Source organism: Jaculus jaculus, chromosome 14, assembly GCF_020740685.1.
Source record: "Jaculus jaculus isolate mJacJac1 chromosome 14, mJacJac1.mat.Y.cur, whole genome shotgun sequence".
NCBI classification, from domain to species: domain Eukaryota; kingdom Metazoa; phylum Chordata; class Mammalia; order Rodentia; family Dipodidae; genus Jaculus; species Jaculus jaculus.
The window spans coordinates 57,883,062-57,902,013 of record NC_059115.1 but is presented as its reverse complement, the minus strand read 5'-3'; the positions used below and the strand labels follow the sequence as shown (position 1 = coordinate 57,902,013).

Sequence of the window (18,952 nt, the reverse complement as noted above, 5' to 3'; positions counted from 1 at the left end):
CTTGCCTTCCCCATTGCTACGACCACATCCCTGAGAAGGAGCGCTTAAAGGGAAGAAGGGTTTGTTTGGGCTTGCAGTTTAAGAAGGGGCCCAGTCCATTGTGGTGGGGGCGGTACAGCAATATGGGCTTGAGGAAGCTGGGTCACCTTGTATTCGCATTCAGGAAGCAGAGAGAAGCGAATGCTGGCGTCCAGCTTGATTTCTCCTTTTGTCCTTTTTATTCAGTCTAGGACTCTGGTCTATGGCATGGTGCTGCCCACAGTCAGGGTGGGTCTTCCCGCCTCAGTTAACCCAGTCTAGAAACTCATTCACAGGTGTGCCCAGAGGTTTGTTTCCAGCGTTATTCTAGATCCTGTCAAGTTGATAATCTTAACCATCACCCTTTCTCAGAGTTCACAAAGCCAGTAAGTTGCTGGAATTTGAACCCATGAGGTCTGGTTCCAGAGTCTGAATGCCTAACCATAAGTAAATTCAAGCATAAAATGATCTTTGTGTAGTTTGTAGACTGGATTGAATTGCTGGAGACTAGAACACAGGGAGGAGACATTTCCCAGTTCAGGTGAAAGATGGTGATGATCATGGCTACGTGAGAAGGGTGACAGTATGAATTGTTTGAAATTCTTTTTTTATGACTGCTGTGGGTTACAGTCTTGAAGCATCTTCAGTTGAAGGTCAGTGCTGATTTTTGTTTGTTTGTTTGTTTGTTTTGTTTTGTTTTTAGATTTTCGAGGTAGGGTTTCGCTCAGGCTCACCTGGAGTTCACTATGTAGTCTCAGGGTGGCCTCGAACTCTTGGCGATCCTCCTACCTCTGCCTCCTGAGTGCTGGGATTAAAGGTATGTGCCACCATGCCTGGCTTTGTTTGGTTGGTTTTTTTTTTTAAAGTTATTTGAGGGCAGGCAGATAGAGAGGGGAGAGAGAGAATGGGTGCACCAGGACCTCCAGCCACTGCAAACGAACTCCTGATGCATGAGCCCTCCTTTGTATCTGGTTTATGTGGATCCTGGGGATTGAACCGAGGTCCTTTGGCTTTGTAGGCAAACGCCTTAACCACTGAGCAATCTCTCCAGCCCTCTGTTTTGTTTTGTATTGGCTGCTCTTCCTGTGGCTGGAACCAGTGACAGCTGGATGGGAGCCTTTCCCATGGTGGTGCCACCTCAGCTCCTTACTAGGTGCCGCTTTCTTGTCCGAGTCATGCCCTGACAGAACCACAGCAAGGATAACGATCACATGCAGGGCACACAGGGAACCAATTCTCAGGCTTTCAGTAAGTAAACAAAGACTGGCACGGTGGTGAACACCTATAATTCCAGCACTTGGGAGTCTGTGGTAGAAAGGTCACAAGTTCAAAGCCAGCCTGGGCTACACAGTAGGACCTCAACAAAAATCAAACAAAATTTAAAAACAAAAACAAAAACAAAAAAAACAAAAAAAAAAAAAACAAAGCCAGGCATGATGGTGCACGTCTTTAATCCCAGCACTGGGGAGGCAGAGGTAGGAAGATCACCGTGAGTTCGAGGCCACCCTGAGACTACATAGTGAATTCCAGGTCAGCCTGGACTAAAGTGAAACCCTACCTCAAAAAAACGAAAACACACACACACACACACACACAAACCAAAAAACAACTTTTACTATGAGGTGCTGGAACCCATTTCTAGCTCCTGTACATAGCCTGAGGGATCTCCCTATTTCCAGAGTGAGCAGTGTGCTCTTACACAGCAGAGCTCTCAGTTCATTGGGTACCAGTGCTTCCCTGAGTGTTGGAATTGTAAGGGTATTTGTCCAAACAATTCCATCTTCCCTTCTTTGCTTCCTTTTGTCTTTTTTTTTTTTTTTTTTTTTTTTTTTTTTGAGGTAGGGTCTCACTCTGGCTCAGGTGACCTGGAATTCACTATGTAGTCTCAGGGTGGCCTCGAACTCGCAGTGATCCTCCTACCTCTGCCTCCCAAGTGCTGGGATTAAAGGCATGTGCCACCACACCCGGCTCTTTTGTCCTTTTTTTGTTCTGTTTTTTTCTTTCTTCCTTCCTTCCTTCCTTTCTTTCTTTCTTTCTTTCTTTCTTTCTTTCTTCTTTTCAGCAACTGACCACACTCTGTCCCACTGCTGCGTTTTGAGAACCTTGATCGACTTGAAGCTAAGCACAGGAAACACTGAAGCCTGCTCTTTAGAAATAAAATGTCATTTGGTTAGGAAATTCAATGGCTTTCTTAGTCTGCCTTGGCCCCAAACTAAAAAAATAAAAATAAAAAGAGCCAAATGAACATTTTAAATAATAATATTTTTTTAAAAGATCAGGATTCATAGAGTCACACATGAATTGGTTAAAGTACTAATAGACGAGAGATGTTACTTATGGCATTAGATGTTGCTGAAGGAACGTGTGGGAAGGCGGAAGAACAGGGTCCTGCTGTTGACCAAAGCCAGACTTAGCCTTTTGAGTGGAGTTTTTACATCCATTCAATTAGGAATTGGGTATAATGATCATTAGTTTTCACAACCTTTCACTGAGCAGGACTACATCACTACTAGATGAATTAGCAAATGTACGCAAAATTGTTTCATTTCCCAAGTAAATCTCAGTACAATTAAGCCTTACACCACTTCATTTCCTCTTAAAGTAACAGTTGTCCCCAAGGCTCACTGACTGTTTCACCCTTCACATAAGAGTCCAGAAGGTGGGGGCAACATGCGTGCCCCTTTCAGAGGAGAGAATTGGCCGTCAGAGTCCTGGGGCAGAAGAATATTCCAGAACCCCACTACACGCTAAGCATCTGTTTGGGTTTTGGCCCAGAGAATATTCCATGCAGTGTAGTTCTTCCCTCTCCCTGGTGGACAGTAGTCCACTGATACCCAGAACAGTGCTCACTCCCTAGAAAGGTCAGGGCCTTGGCCTCAGGCACCCCGAGTTCCCCTCACCCTCCCTTCTTCAGTCTTTTTATTGTCTAAAGCCAGCAAGGCCTTGTGATCACACGAGACCCACCGAGTCCTTCCCAGAAAGCCGACAGTGACCCAACAGGTCATCAAGGCTATCCTCTGATGCTATACAAAGGGCACGCAAGCCGCAGGCAGCATGGCCGGCCAGGTTCCAGACTCAAAAGTGAATTAAAACCTCCTTAGGTACTTGAGCAAGGCAGGCTGCTGGGGCCGGGGAAAACTGGAAGCAGAGGAAGGGAAGGGAAGAGAAGCAAAGGGCAGGCTGTGCACAGGGCGGGGCAGGCCAGGAAAGGAGAGCAACATGGTCCACCAGCCTCTCCTGGAGACCTGTTTGTGGGTGTGTCTGTTCATGATGTATGCTAACTGCCATGTTTGCTTTTTTGTTGTTTCCACGGGAAGTGCCCAGGTGGGAAGCTCTGAAACCAAAGTGGCAAAGCAGACATGCCAAGATGTAGTCATTATAAAAACAGAGGAAGGAACAAAGGGACACAGGGGACCCAGACTTACAGAGCGGCTTTCACTTTGCTGCATCAGCACCTCTCTGTTCCCTGCAGGCCCCGTGGGACATCAGTGAGCAGGAGGGGGACCGTTGTCCATGGGTCACGCTGCTTCCACGGCATCTGTCCCATTGTTTGAAGCTTGTTAATTGGATTTTTTTAAATAGAAGTGAAAATTCTACTCATTAAAAGTTAGCAAGGTAGCAATGAAAATCCAGAATAGTTACCATAGCTTTCAGCAACTATTAAGAAAGAGTGAGGGGGCTGGAGAGATGGCTTAGCGCTTAAGCGCTTGCCTGTGAAGCCTAAGGACCCCGGCTCGAGGCTCGGTTCCCCAGGTCCCACGTTAGCCAGCTGCACAAAGGGGCGCACGCGTCTGGAGTTCGTTTGCAGTGGCTGGAGGCCCTGGTGCGCCCATTCTCTCTGTCTCTCTACCTGCCTCTTTCTCTCTGTGTCTGTCGCTCTCAAATAAATAAATAAAAATAAACAAAAAAAAAAAAGAAAGAAAGAAAGAGTGAGGGCTGAAGAGATGGCTTAGCGGTTAACGCGCTTGCCCGCCAAGCCTAAGGACCCAGGTTCAATTCCCCAGTACCCATGAATGCCAGACGCACAAGGTGGTATATGCGTCTGGAGTTCATTTGCAGTTGCTAGAGGCCTTGGCGCGCCCGTCCTCTGTATCTACCTGTCTCTTTCATCCTGAGCTAGGGCTACGGCTGAGGCATTCAAGACGCTTGATTGCAAAGCCTGATGGCCGGGATTCAATCCCCTAGCACTCTTAAAGCCATATACAAAGTGATACATGTATCTGTGATCCCAGGGTGCCTGCAACCGTGGGAGGGGGAGCCCCGGGAATCTGCTGGCTCTGTGCAGTCTGGTACTTTCTTTTCTGAAAGAAGGTATGCTGCAGCCAGGTTCACATTACTGGCAGGAATCACCCGACCAAGAGCAGCTTGTGGGGAAAAAAAAAAGGTTTATTTTGGCTCATAGACTTGAGGGGAAGCTCCATGATAGCAGGGGGAAACAATGGCCTGAGCAGACGGGGTGGACATCACCTCCTGGCCAACATCAGATGAACAATAGCAACAGGAGAGTGTGCCAAAACTGGCAAGGGGAAACTGGCTATAATGCCCAAATGCCCGACCCGAACAATACACTGCCTCCAAGAGGCGTTAATTCTCAAATCTCCATCAGCTGGGAACCTAGCATTCAGAACACCTGAGTTTATGGGGGGCCTGAATCAAACCTCCAAGAGTTGTCCTCTGACTTCCACACATGCTCCATAGCACGTGTGTGTGTGTGTGTGTGTGTGTGTGTGTGTGTGTTTCAAAAAGAAAGTGTGAGTTGGTTCAGTTTACCGCTTTTCTGCAAGGCACCTCTCAATGGACCATGAGACTGGTAAGGGTAAACAGTTGAGCCAACTTAAAATAATAGACTGGGCTGGAGAGATGGCGTAGCGGTTAAGCGCTTGCCTATGAAGCCTAAGGACCCCGGTTCGAGGCTCGGTTCCCCAGGTCCCACGTTAGCCAGATGCACAAGGGGGCGCACGCGTCTGGAGTTCGTTTGCAGAGGCTGGAAGCCCTGGCGCGCCCATTCTATCTCTCTCCCTCTATCTGTCTTTCTCTCTGTGTCTGTCGCTCTCAAACAAATAAATTAAAAAAAAAAAATAATAGACTTCCTCTTAATATTTTGAATGCATTACACCATTTACCTATGTAGTTGCATTGGGCAACTGCTATTGTTTAAATCAAATAAAAACAGACCATTATATTGAAAGAATGATTCATCTAATAAAGTTATAATATGTAGGAATTTTACATTGAAAAACCTCAAGAAGTGAAATAGTGACAAATAGACTTTGGATCTTTCCCCAGTAACACCAATATAATTATATAATATAATTATTCTTGCTCTGACTTATATGTGAACTTGCCTCCACTACCTGAGAATTACAGAGCATTCATATCTCCAAAGGATGAGATTTAAGTAAACATGATGTCTTATAATACAGTAATTGGTATAATCAAACAACACCCTTTATTTAAAACAACCTTCAAGTAAATTATCCCATTGGGGTAAAAATAAGTATGTAATGACCAACTGGCATGAATATTTGATTAACACATCAGCATTGTGAATTACTGCTTTATTTTGTGGAAGCTTTTAATATGCCTTATTAAAATGGAATGCTTGTAATCAGAACCTTTTAATGTGGCATTAAATATTAAAACAAATGCTAAGCTTTTAATTTGTCCTATTAAAATAGAATGCTGTTGGGTGAAACGAAAAAAAAATTGGGTAGCTGACTTGAAAGCAACAGGCTACATCCTACCTATCAAGATATACTCCATCATAGGCCTAATTCAGCAGCAAGCTAGATTTCTCTTTTTATCCCCTCTGAAAACAATGGTACAAAGGACAGTGTGAAGGCCTGTGTATGATGTTACTGAGAGAATATTGCATTAGTTTATGCAGGTCATCCACTTTACCTTCTTAAAGTAGTTTATATATATATATACTTGCAAACAGAGAGAGAGAAGAGAGGCAGAGGAAAGAGAGAGAGGATTGGCACTTCAGGGCTTCCAGCTGCTGCAAATGAACTCCAGATGCATGCACCACTGAACATCTAACTCTATGTGGGTATTGGGGAATTGAACCCAGATACTTAGGCCCTGTAGCCAAGCACCTTAACTGCTGAGTCATCTCTCCAGCTCCCACTTTACCTTTTCTAAAAATTTTTAAGAAACATTTTTTGTACTTTTAATGAACAACAAAGACAGAGAATGAATGAATTGGCACACCAGGGCCTCCAGCTGCTGCAAGCAAACTCTAGGCTCATGCGCCATCTTGTGTGCTTGTACCACTGTGTGCGTCTGGCTTACATGGGACCTGGAGAGTCGAACATGAGTCCTTAGGCTTCGCAGGCAAGCGGCTTAACTGCTAAGCCATCTCTCCAGCCCCCACTTTACCTTTTTAATGAAATACTTTACTGCTGAGTTGGAGTTGATTGAGCAAGGAATGATATGATGACAGCCTTAATTGGAGGAAGTTTTTAAAATATTTCCTGCCTCTGTGTGATTGAGAGGAGACAGAACTACTTCCCAGACACAGGGCTCAGTATCCATAGTGGCACTTTCTGAAGATTTGACATGTCATGAATTTGTTGCATGGTCTTCATCACGTTCAGTAAATGGTGCTAAATACCCACTCAAGGCTTTCTGTTCGTAGCTTATCAAGTCGTCCAAAATGGTACCCTTCTGTTGCCTAGGAAACATACAGAGTGGAAGAGGGTGAAGTGAGTGTGAAGAAGGAAATCTGGACCGGTAAGGAGGAGAGCCATGAGCAGATAGGATGTCATGTCATGTTTATGCTTGAGATTAGCACATCAAAAGATGACAACTTCCTGTTCAGTGGAGATCTTTGAAAGTCTGGCCATGGGCCTTGGGTTTTAAAAACAGGTATTTAAAAATGGAAGGAGTAGGCTGGAGAGATGACTTAGCAGTAAAGATGCTTGCCTGTGAAGCCTAAGGACCCACGTTCGATTCCCCACTATCCATGTAAGCCAAACACACAAGTGGGGGTGCATGCATCTGGAGTTTGTTTGCAGGGGCTAGAGGTTCTGGCATGCCCACTCTCCATGCCCCCCCCCCATTGCCGCCTGTCTCAAATAAATAAAGAAAAAAATTCTTTTGAAAGTGGGAGGAGCATGCTTAAGAGTCACTCAAATTCAAGCACGAGAAGTTGAGAACTAAGACTCCAGGGCGACCTCATTTTGTTTCCCAAATAGAGTGTGCAAGTGAGGGCAGAGGACAGGCAAGTCCAGTGGTCAGCTAAGCATCACCCTCCAGCCTTGGGGATGGGAAGGCCAAGGTCAGCGAGGACCAGGTGTACTTTTCTGGGCAGCCAAGCATCAAGCTGTGACTAAGCAGGGAAGGTGCGGCACAGTGTGGGAACACGAGGTGCTGGGTTAGTCCACGTGGACGAGTGTCACCTCCCCTCCCCTTTTGAATGAGGCAGTGTATAAGCAAACGTAAACAAGCAGCAAACACCACAGGTCCCTAGTGTTGCGTTGAGGCTTTGTGTGAGAGATTCTGGCCAACACTCGGGCGGCAGAGGTAGGAGGATCGCTGTGAGTTTGAGGCCACCCTGAGACTACAGGGTAAATTCCAGGTCAGCCTGGGCTAGAGCAAGACCCTACCGTGAAAAAAAAAAAAAAGATTTTGGAAAGATGATTAGATTCAGTCATACTGGTTGGACCTGAGGAACCACCTACATATCATTTTACGCGCGGTGGCAACTGAGGGACCACTTCAACTGGGAGAGGGTTTTATTTAGGTTTATTGAGTCTCATCCTTTTGGTCAGGAGTGTGTGTGTGTGTGTGTGTGTGTGTGTGTGTGTGTGTGTGTGTAAAAGCACATGTGTATGCATGCATGTCAAGGTCAGAGGACAACCTCAGTTGTCTTCCTCAGGAATACTGTCTGCTTCCTTTGAGACAGGATCTCTCTGTGACCTAGAGCTCCCCAATTAGGCTAGACTGGCTGAACAGCGAGCTCCGGGGACCCTTCCCAGATGACAGGCACATGACACCACAGCTGGCATTACTCGTGGGGTACCGGGCATAAAACTCGTGATCTCACGTTTGCAAGGCAAGTGCTTTACCAACTGAACCATCTTGCCAGCTCCTAGGTCAGGATCTTGAACCTAAAAAGGCCCTTTCTGGCTGATCACTTGGCTAGTTGCTGAGTCCAAACTGATTCTGCCACGACCTTGTCTTCTCTAGACTTCACTGGAGAAAGAGGAACTCATGGGGTTTGTGACATAATTCAGTTGGTAGAGTGCTTGCCTACCATGCACAAAGGTTGGATCCCCAGTACCACATATACTGGGCATGGTGACACATGCCTTTAATTCCAGCACTGATGAAATGGAGGTAAGATGATCAGAAGTTCAAAGTCATCCTCTACTATATAATGAGCTTGAGGCCAGCCTGGACTACATGAGACCTTGTCTCCCTCCCTCTCTCTCTTTCGTTCTCTCTCTCTCCCTCCCTCTCTCTCTCTCTCTCTCTCTCTCTCTCTCTCTCTCTCACACACACACACACACACACACACACACACACACACATATAGCTGGAGAAATGACTTAGTGATTAAGGCACTTGCCTGCAAAGCCAAAGGATCGAGGTTTAGTTCCCCAGGACCCACGCAAGCCATATGCACAAGGTGGCACATACATCTGGAGTTCGTTTGCAGCAACTGAAGGCCCTGGCACACCCATTCTCTGCCTTTCTCTGTCTCTCTCTCTCTCTACCTCTTTTTCTCTCTCGCAAATAAATAAAATATTTTTTAAAAAATACATAAATCTTGCACTATTTCCCTCCATTACCAAAGATTTGACAAAAAAAAAAAGGGCAATTGTGATAGTCTACACCGAATATGTGTTATATTAGCTTTTTGTGTTTTCCATTTTCTTCTTCCCTTTCAATAGTCAAATAGTAAAAGGACTAAGACGGTGTTTGTTTTACAGGCAGCTGGCCTTGTGAGTAAAATATAGTGTGACGATTTGGTTGTGACGGGAGCAGATGAGGGCAGAAGGGCAGTCATTTGCCCGGCTCTGATCAATGGCAGGAGTTTGATGGCAAATTAAATGTTGGATAAACCTGTCAAGTGATTCGAGAATCAATACTTAGTGGAAAAAAAGTTAGTTGAGCCTGTAATGATCACGTTTGCTCCGAAGGGACGCTAGGATAGGCATACCAGGAAACAATGAGGGGCTGATTTTAAATGAGGCCACTTCTCCTGTTGTTATTGATCAACAGAGTTTATTTATCATCACAGTCTTGTTTCTCAGAGAAGGGACCACAGACCCATCAGAACCCCCTGGGAGAAAGCAGATGCCAAGCCTCGGGGCTCTTGAACCAGAGTATGGAAGGGTGGCCCAAAAAGCTGCCTTTTTCTTTTTTCTTGTTCTTTTTCGGCTTTTCCAGGTAGACTCTCGCTTTAGCCCAGGTTGACCTGGAATTCACTATGTAGTCTCTGGGTGTCTTTCAACTCACTGTGACCCTCCTACCTTTGCCTCCCAAGTCCCAGGATTAAAGGTTCCTTTGGTGACTGGCCCATGTGGCAGGTCTGTGCCCACAGCCCACATTCCATAAATTATCATAGCAGCATGCATGTAGGTGGCATATCACGAATGTTTGGGATTGACTTTGAGTTTGCATTAGATTATTTATCATCTGACAGACTGCCTCCATTCTGTGGCGCGCAGAGGTAGTTGTAGTTTGGGGTCAGAACAGCTCTATAGTTCCAGGTCACCTCGGGTAAGAGGGAAGGTGAGCAGAGAAGACCTGTACTTCTCTCCCAGGCTTTTTCTCCATTGCCTCCAAGTGCTTCTTCCGGCCTCTGCCTGCCCTTTAATTAAGGCCGATTCTGGAGACTGTAATCAGCAGGGGCTTGCTGTGCCCTCCCGCAATGTCAGCCAAGAACACACCCTGCTTCTGGCTTGTTCTGCCACCCAAGCACTGGATCTCTTTCTGCCTGTCCTGGCTTAGTCTATCACCCAAGCATTGCATCGGCTTCTGCCTGCTGTTGACAGAGCCACCCGGGTAGCCCTGGAGACCTCAAAGGCGGTGCACCCCACTCCACACTCACTGCCACCTAGCTCCCTCCCTTTTGCAATGGTGCCCCACAGATAAATGTAGGGTCTTGTACCTGTCCACTCAGCACGCCAAAGGATCGCAAGTTTGAGGCCAGCCTGGGCTAAATAGCCAGTTTATGGCCAACATGGGCTATGGGTAGTAAGACTCCATCTCAAAACATGAAACATGAAAATAGAAAATAAATTAAAAAAAATAAAATGCTGAAGCGGGCATGGTGCTGTATACCTTTGACCCCAGCACTCGGAAGGCTGAGGTAGGAGGATTGCTGTGAGTTCAAGGCCACCTTAAGACTACATAGTGAATTCCAGGTCTGCCTGGGCTAGAGTGAGACCCTACCTTGAAAAACCAAAATAATAATAATAATAATAACTAAATAAAAATAAAATGCTATCTCGGTTCCAAGCCTGTGTTCTGCAAACTGACCACTGGTTCCACCATGGCCCCAAGACTAACAAAGCAGACCTCACAAACAGCCACAGCCTGGGTTACATGTTCCTGGTCTGTAAAATAGGAGTGTCTTCTTCATAGTGCTAAAGTCCTCACGAAAGGAAGTGACCTAAAGAACTTGGCTCACTGTTTGACCCAGGGCAGGTATTCAATAGATCATAGTCATTTTATTATTCATTCCTTTATTAAATATTGATGGCACTCCTGCTGTGTGTCAGACACTATTTCGGACTTAGGTTTCCTGAATTAGATGGGGCCAGACTGCCGAGTCTCCCCATTAAATTCAGGACAGAGGTAGGATCGCATTCACATTTTTACCTCCGTGCTCTGTATACCAAACTACCATCAGTGTGTCTGCACTGGACGCCAGAAAACTCTGTCATCTATAAGTAATTCGCATTGCCTTAACAAATAAAGATATCACATCACTTACAGAGGCAGCGGGGGTTTACTAAGATTTAAAAACATTCCCAGAAGCCTGTGTTGTTCTCAAGAAAGTTGGGTCTAGACAAAGCCTGGTGGCATAGGTGTATAATCCCAGCTACGCAGCAGGCGAAGGCAAGAGAACCACAAATTCCAGCTATGTATGGTCAATTTAGCAAGACCTTGTCTTGAAATAATGGAAGGAACCGGACATGGTGGCACATGCCTTTTATCCCAGCACTTGGGAGACTGAGGTAGGAGGATTACTGTGAATTTGAAGCCACCCTGAGACTACAGAGTGAATTTAAGCCTGGGCTAGAGCAAGACCCTACCTTGAAAAACCAAAATAATGATGATGGTGGTGATGATGATGATGGAAAGTCCTCTGGTGTGTATCTCAGTGCTACAGTGCTTGCTTAGCATGTATAAGGACCTAGGTTCAGTGCCCAGTACCACCAAAGCAAATCAAAAACAAAAACAAAGCAGCCACTAAGAAAAAACAAACAAACAAAAAAATGTTGGGTCTAATTATGATAGAGAAATCCTATGAAAGTGCTGTTTTAGGGTAGAAGTGTCTTATTTTGATAATCTCCAGATCCTAGCTAAGTCTTGGCCAAGTCTCTGGCAGGTATTTTTCAACATAAAAATCCCTAAATCATATATCACAAATGGTAGAATTATTTTATAATAGGCTAAGAAAATGTATCTCATATAAGTCTTATTTTTAAAGATAGGAACTTTTGGGTAGGGATGTAGCTCAGCGGCAGAGTACTTACCAGTGAGGCCCTATTTCACTCCTCAGCACCATTTAAAACAAACAAACAAAAAAGGCTACAAAACAGAGGAAGGACTGCCTTGAAAGAAGAGGATTCTCAGTGCATTAGGGATAGGAAAGAGAGGACAAAAGAGAATTAACAGGCCTATAGCACAATCAAATTATAGTCTGTTCACTTATTAAAGTTCTCATTTATAAAAAGGGAAGGGCTTGGTGTGATTCCCAGCACTCGGGAGGCAGAGGTAGGAGGATCGCCATGAGTTCGATGCCAACCTGAGACTCCATAGTGAATTCCAGGTCAGTCTGGGCTAGAGTGAGACCCTACCTAGAAAAAAAAAAAAAAAAAAGAGGAGAGAGAGAGAAGCAAGAGACTATGGAAGACATTTTGCATTCACAGAACCGCATATAATATCCATACTTCGTTTTCCCATCCACCTCAGCTAGGGCCCCCAACAGTGGGTGCTGCTGACACTTCTTAGGGGACCTCCAGGGAGCCCGAATTTCATCAACACCATCTGTTTTATTAATACTCCTCTTTTTCTTTTGCCCTTGATGGTTTGCCTTGAGGCAAATATCACTGCAAGTTGTGCTTCCTGCGTGCACGTCTGGAGGAGGGTTGAGTCAGGCGTTTCCCCGTAATTCAGCAGGTTTTGGATGGCCATCAGCTGGCCTGAGCTCCTTGCTTACCTCTTAGAAAGGGGAATCTTGGCGTCACGGCTTGATAACCTGTATTTTGGATAGGAATGGGTCAGGAAAAAGAGGACAAAGGGACAATGTCACAGCTCTGACCTTAGTCACGAGTGACCATGAGTGGAGTGTGACATCTGTAAAGTGTCATTAGACTGCAGGTCTGTGGTCCAAGAAGGAGAAAGAATAATACTTGTGCCCCATATGCACATCTTAAGAGCGATAGTAGACTTAAATAGGGGAAAATGCTTAGAAAACTCTGAATCACTCTCCGCATGTGAAATTTCCTTGCTGTGTTCTTGGGATGGGCTTTCTGGTGATCACAGGATTAGGTATCGTTGGCCGCTTTGATGTCTCGGTCTAGGATTCAGTTGCATGTGTGTGGTTTTTTAAAAATATTTATTTATTTATATATTTGAGAGAGAGAGAGAGAAAGAGAGAGAGAGAGAGAGAATGGGCACAAGAGGGCCTCTAGCCACTGCAAACAAACTCGGGACGCATGCATCACCTTATGCATTGGGCTTATGTGGGTACTGGGGAATCGAACCTGGGACCTTAGGCTTTGCAGGTTCAGTTCTCCAGGACCCATGTAAGCCAGATGCACAAGGTGGCACATGTGTCTGGAGTTTGTTTGCAGTGGCTGGATGCCCCAGTGTGCCCATTCTCTCTCTTTCTCTCACACCCTCTCTCTGCCTCTTTCTCTCTCTCAAATAAATAAATAAATAAAAATAAAAACACTAAATAGAAAAAGATGAACAAAGTGGTTTGGTGTGTGAAGGCCCTTGAGAAGTCAAACTCCCTTCAGAGTTAGACTTCTCTCCCCAGGAGGGGCTCTGCATCATTTCCTAGTAACAGTTGGCTTCCTGTTTTCTATGCTATCCCTGTTAGTCCTTAGAGATCCTGGCAAGTCCCCCCAGGAGCAACATTAGCCAGATGCACATGGCCACACATGTTTTTGGAATTTGTTTATAATGGCTGGAGGATCTTCTCTCTCTCTCTCCTCTCTCTCTCTCTGCCTCTATCTCTCTCTCAGATTAATTTAAAAAACAAAAAAGGCCAAGGAAATCCAATGCCTCTAGCCGTCCTACCACCAGAGGGGGGCGTCCATGATTCAGGACCCTTTTCATCATCTCCCTTCCATACAAAATAAATACCCAGTTACCACAATTTCCATTTCTAGAGTGTGCTTGGAAAGTATTCATTTTTGAGGAAAAGGAAGTTCTGCAAATAAAGTTCTTGCTTGTGAGCAGTAGTGGAAAAGAAGCTAATATTGGGCTGGAGGGATGGCTTAGCAGTTACAGCACTTGCTTTCAAAGCCAAAGGACCCTGGTTTGAGTCCCCAGGACCCACGTTAGCCAGATGCACAAGGGGACGCACACGTCTGGAGTTCGTTTGCAGTGACTGGAGGCCCTGGCATGCCCATTCATTCTTTCTTTCTCTTGCCCTCTTTCTCTGTCAAATAAATAAATATATAAAATATTTTAATTGAAAAAAAAAAAAGAAGCTAATATTGGTCCTTGAGGCATGGCTCTTTTGCTTCTATGGACAGTTTAGAAGGTTTCAGCAGTGTTCCTGATAGAATTTCTCAGGAAGTTGCTCCAGGTTCAGCGCCCTGGGCACTTTCCATTGGCCTCTCTGTGGTGCCAGGCTGATGTATTAGCAGCAACCACAGTACAGTTATTCAGGTGCTGCGTTCCATGGTCCATTCTGCGAGAGAAGGCCAGCCTATGTGAGAAGTGTGCTGGGCTTTTTCTTTTTTCTTTTTTCTTTTTCTTTCCTTTCCTTTCTCCTCCCCCCCTCTTTTTTTTCCTGTTTGTTTGTTTCGTTTCTCAGGGTAGGATTTCACTCTAACCCAGGCTGACCTAGAATTCACTATTCACTATGTAGTCTCATGGTGGCCTCAAACTCATGATGATCCTTCGACCTCTGCCTCCCAAGAGCTGGGATTAAAGGCGTGCACCACCACACCCAACTATCTCCTTCCCTTCCTTCCTCCCTCCCTCCCTCCCTCCCTCCCTTCCTCCCTTCCTTCCTTCCTTCCTTCCTCCTTTCTTTTGACAGAGTCACACATAGCCCAGGCTGGCCTCAGACTTATTATGCAGGCAAGAATGACCCTCTTGCCTCCACCTCTTGAGTGATGAGATCTTAACGACCCCAACCTAAGTTCTGGGGGCTGTGGGGCTGTGACTGTCTCTGAATTTGGCCATAGTTAACGTTGGAAAGCCAGGAGAGATATCCTATGTTTTGTGTGAGTTTGTCCTTATATGCATAGTTAAATGAACTTTATTTATTTATTTACTTATTTATTTTGGTTTTTCAAGGTAGGGTCTCTAGCTCAGGCTGACCTGGAATTCACTATGGAGTCTCAGGGTGGCCTCAAACTCATGGCGATCCTCCTACCTCTGCCTCCTGAGTGTTGAGATTAAAAGCATGCACCACCACACCCGGCCTAGATGAACTTTAAATTCTATGAAGAGACTTCATAAACACCGTAGATACATGGAAATGGCATTTTACCTTAAGAGATTTCCAAATCATCTATAACATCAACTATAACAACAGCCCTGACTTTAAAAGGGCTGGAGAGATGGCTTAGCGGTTCAGGTGCTTGCCTATGAAGCCTAAGGATCCTGGTTCCATTCCCTAGTACCCACGTAGGCCAGATGCGCAAGGTGGCATATGCCTCTGGAGTTTGTTTGCAATGGCTGGAGGCCCTGGTGCACTCATTCTCTCTCTGTCTGCCTTTTCCTCTGTCTTTCTCCCCCCTCTGTCAAATAAATAAATAAAACATTTTTAAAGATACATAAACTCAATCTATTAGACATTTCAAATGGAATAAAAATCCTGAAAATAACTGAAAAATACAGGCTACCTTTCGAGTTCAAAAGTTGGGAGAACACAGACAAAAGTTTCATTGTCTGCAAGAACCCAGGGGTCTTCAGACCTTTCTCTGATTTTAAGATGTAGCAGGCACTTTTTGTCACATAACATCTTTCTCTCTGGTCCCAGACCCACCAGGTGGAGCCTCACAGTCCGCACAGTTTTGTGGGAAAGACTTTTAGGCCAAAGAGGACTAACTCTCTGTAGGGGATAGCTCATGGTTTACCTGTGAGGCATCCAACCAGAAGAGAGACTGGTGCACTGGGGGAGAGAGGCAGGATTCCTGTATCCTTTTCTTCTTGGGACTTTCTTTTCAGTTGCCACTGAATGAGACCTTTACAGGCAAGGGTGGTGGCTTCTCCCTCAGAATGGCTGGCCGCCTTCCCAGTGTGAAACATTCCCCAAATATGCAACTTTGAATGCCCCGGGCGCCTGGGCAGACCAACGCCTGCTGCCAGAGAGCTGGCACCCGCAGGGGTGCCTGGAGTGGGGGTGCAGCAGGCCCCTCAGATAGGCCCTAGCTCTGCCAGATGCTGGAGAGGCCCAGCCCCTGGTCACGTCATCTTGAGGAGGAATCTATCCAACTGTCTAGCCGCAGAGAAGAGCTCAGAACTTCCCTTGCCTCCTTGAAACCCTTTCCTTCATTCAACCTGATCCTACAAAAAGGCTTTTGTTTAAGAAACGGCCGGGGCATCTTGGTGCACATATGTCATCAGTGTCGTTCCTCCCAGTGCTGGCAGAAATGGACAAAAAGAGCATCATCTGTTGAATGCCTGGGCGGACTGGTCTGCAAAGTGGCTTAGCAAGAGTGGAGGTAACTGACAGCTGTCACATGGCGTTTTTGTTTGCAAGTGGGGAAGCCAAGGAAGGAGGGATGTCTAGTGGATGGTAAGAAGCCTCTGGTGGGGAGCAGCTGGCAGAAGGTGACCTCTCTATCTGGGGCGGGACGGGCTCTATGGCAGGAATGTGGCCGGGCTGACTGTTGTTACTTCTGACGGCTGCGGGCAGCGGTGTTGGGGGACAGCATGTGAGGTCACTTAGCAAAGCAAGGGCTGTGATGCCAACATGGACTCTTGGGGAAGGTGCTACTCCTATGAACCTCGCTCCAGTTTGCTTTTGTGAATTGTGACAGAACATAGCTAACGATGCCTGTCATCCCAGTCATGATGCTGCCTGGGACTCTGGGCACTCACTCACATTGGAGGTATCATGAAATGACCATTCGCTTCGTGGTGGCTAAGCATGAGCTCAATCTTTGTCTCAACGTCATGCCTTCAGTGATCCCAAAATCTTTGTTCTAAGGAGGCCACTAGGGAAGGAGTTAAAGGCCATGTGATAGAGGATGAATGTATGTGTTTTGCTGACTTTCATTTTATCATTTATTTTATTTTTTATTGTTATTTATTTATTTAAGAAAGAGAGACAGGGAGGGGGGGCAGAGAGAGAAAATGCGGGTGCCAGGGCCTCCAGCTGCTGCAGACGAACTCAAGACACAAGTGCTACCTTGTGCAACTGGCTTATGTGGATCCTGGGAAATTGAACCTGGGTCCTTTGGCTTTTCAGGCAAGTGCCTTAACCACTAAGCCATCTTTCTAGCCCTCATTTCCTTGCTTGATTTGGTTTTCTTTTGCTTTAGCTTTACATATACATGGTTGTGAAAAACAAAAACAGCCAAAAAGCCAAGGAGCAATTAATAATTATAAAATGTAACATGCATAGTTCATAAACTTTGCTTTTATCTTCATTTGGAGCAAGACATTGTGTGCTTTTCCTTTATCTTATTTTCCTTGATGTAGGTGTTCTGTCTCCTTTTTCTTTTTTTTTTTTCTTTTTTGGCTAATATTCTTTTCTAACTCCTTGCTGCTTTTTTTTTTTTTTTTTTTGAGGCAAGTCCAACAGACTGCCTTTCTACTCCTTGCTTCTTTAAGCACATCTCTGATTTATCCCTTTGGTCTTGCCCCTCGCTCTTCTTCAGCATTTGATGTCTGTGTCTTGCCTGTTTCCAAATCCGGATCTCAGTAATGAGCACCATAGGAAGTGACCTGGTGGGTGTCTGGAGCTGGGCAACCCGGGGCTGGGTGCCGGCTTCATTAGTTAGTTACATGATCTTAAGCTATTAGCTCCCTTTGTTTGCGACAGTCACCCAGAACTCTTCAGGGGACTCAGTGAAGTTGTCGTCTGTGGCTCAGAACAGTGGCTGACACCACCATTGTTTAATTTGGACTGCTTCTATGTCGGATTAGGGTTTACTGGGAAATAGTCGCGGTTCGGGAAAGCGTGATGGTGGAGAATGTGCTTAATAATGGCGAAGCTGTCCCCAGACAACTTCCTTTCTAACCACTTTGCTGAGATAGTTGGCATAATGTGCCTCTCACACACATGTAGTGTACTTACTCTTCAATGATTGTTATGTGTTTAATTATTTCTAATTATTTGTGTGGGGTGGGGTGGGGGAGAGAATGGGCACACCAGGGCCTCTAGCCACTGCAAACTCCAGATGCATGTGCCACCATGTGTATATGGCTTACATGGGTTTTGGGGAGTTGAACCTGGGTCCTTAAAGACTTTGCAGGCAAACGCCTTAACCGCTAAGCCATCTCTCTGGCACCTTAGTTGTTTTTAAATGTACAATTCAGGGATATTCATTACATTCACAAGATTGTACAGCCATTGTCTCTATTTTCAAAATGTTTTCATCATCCCAAATAGAGACAGCATATCCCCTTTCTTAGCCTGTGGTAACCACTAATCTATTTTCAGATTCTGCAAATTCACATATTCTAGATATTTTATATATGCAAAATCGTGTCATATTTGTCTTTTGTATCTGGCTTATTTCATTCAGCACCCTAGTTTTCTAAGTCCATCCCTGTTTATCATCATCAAAATGCCATTCCTTCCATGCCTGACTAGAACTTCATTGAATGGGTAGGCCATAATTCGTCCAGTCATCCACGGGCAGACACCTGAGTTGGTTGTACTTGTGGCTGTTTTACGACTGCTGTAATTAACGTTGGCATACTCGCATTTACCCAAGCTCCTACTTTCCATCCCAGCTAGAAATGAAGTGGCTGGGTTATAGAGAATTGTACTGCAGCTTTTTGAAGAAGCGCTGAAGCATTTTCCCATAAAACAACAGCGTTTGGTCCTTCTCTCTGTGTTTCTCTTGGTTGGTGCCCGTCTCCCTCGAATTCTGTTCCATTTTCTCCTGTCGCACAGGCTGTGTTGTCCTTTCAAGCATCAGACTTGCTGTGTTCTTGTCTACACCCCCCTTCTGCCCCCGCAACCACGTGTCTCCTTCCCACATTCCTGAGGGAAACACCCCTTGTCAGCTGGGAGAGAATATATCAACAACCCTAGCCACTTGTACTTAAATGACTTTCATGTCACTCCCAAAAGGCCAAGGCAGGCGAGGGTGTGTAGAAGGCCATCTGTAGGGTTCATTCCATTTCGGCTGGCAGCAGATTCAGCCGCAAGATGACCCTGGAAGGTGTTTAAGATATGGAATGTGGGGTGTCCTGTAGAGTAGACAGGTCCCCCCCCCCCATCCCACGCCACGCCTTGTTCCATCAACTCTGCTTGTCTTTAGGAGCAGTCTGTCCACCCTGGTCACCCAGGGCAGTGGAAGTGTTGCTCTCCATTTCTCATTTG

At 45.6% G+C, this 18,952-nt stretch overlaps 1 protein-coding gene across 1 annotated transcript in view; it reads left to right on the top strand.

Moving 5' to 3' along the window:
• Map1b (microtubule associated protein 1B) overlaps positions 1-18,952 on the top strand; it is a 116,561-nt gene that overhangs the window by 66,768 nt on the left and 30,841 nt on the right. The gene's annotated exons all lie outside the window — the stretch shown is intronic.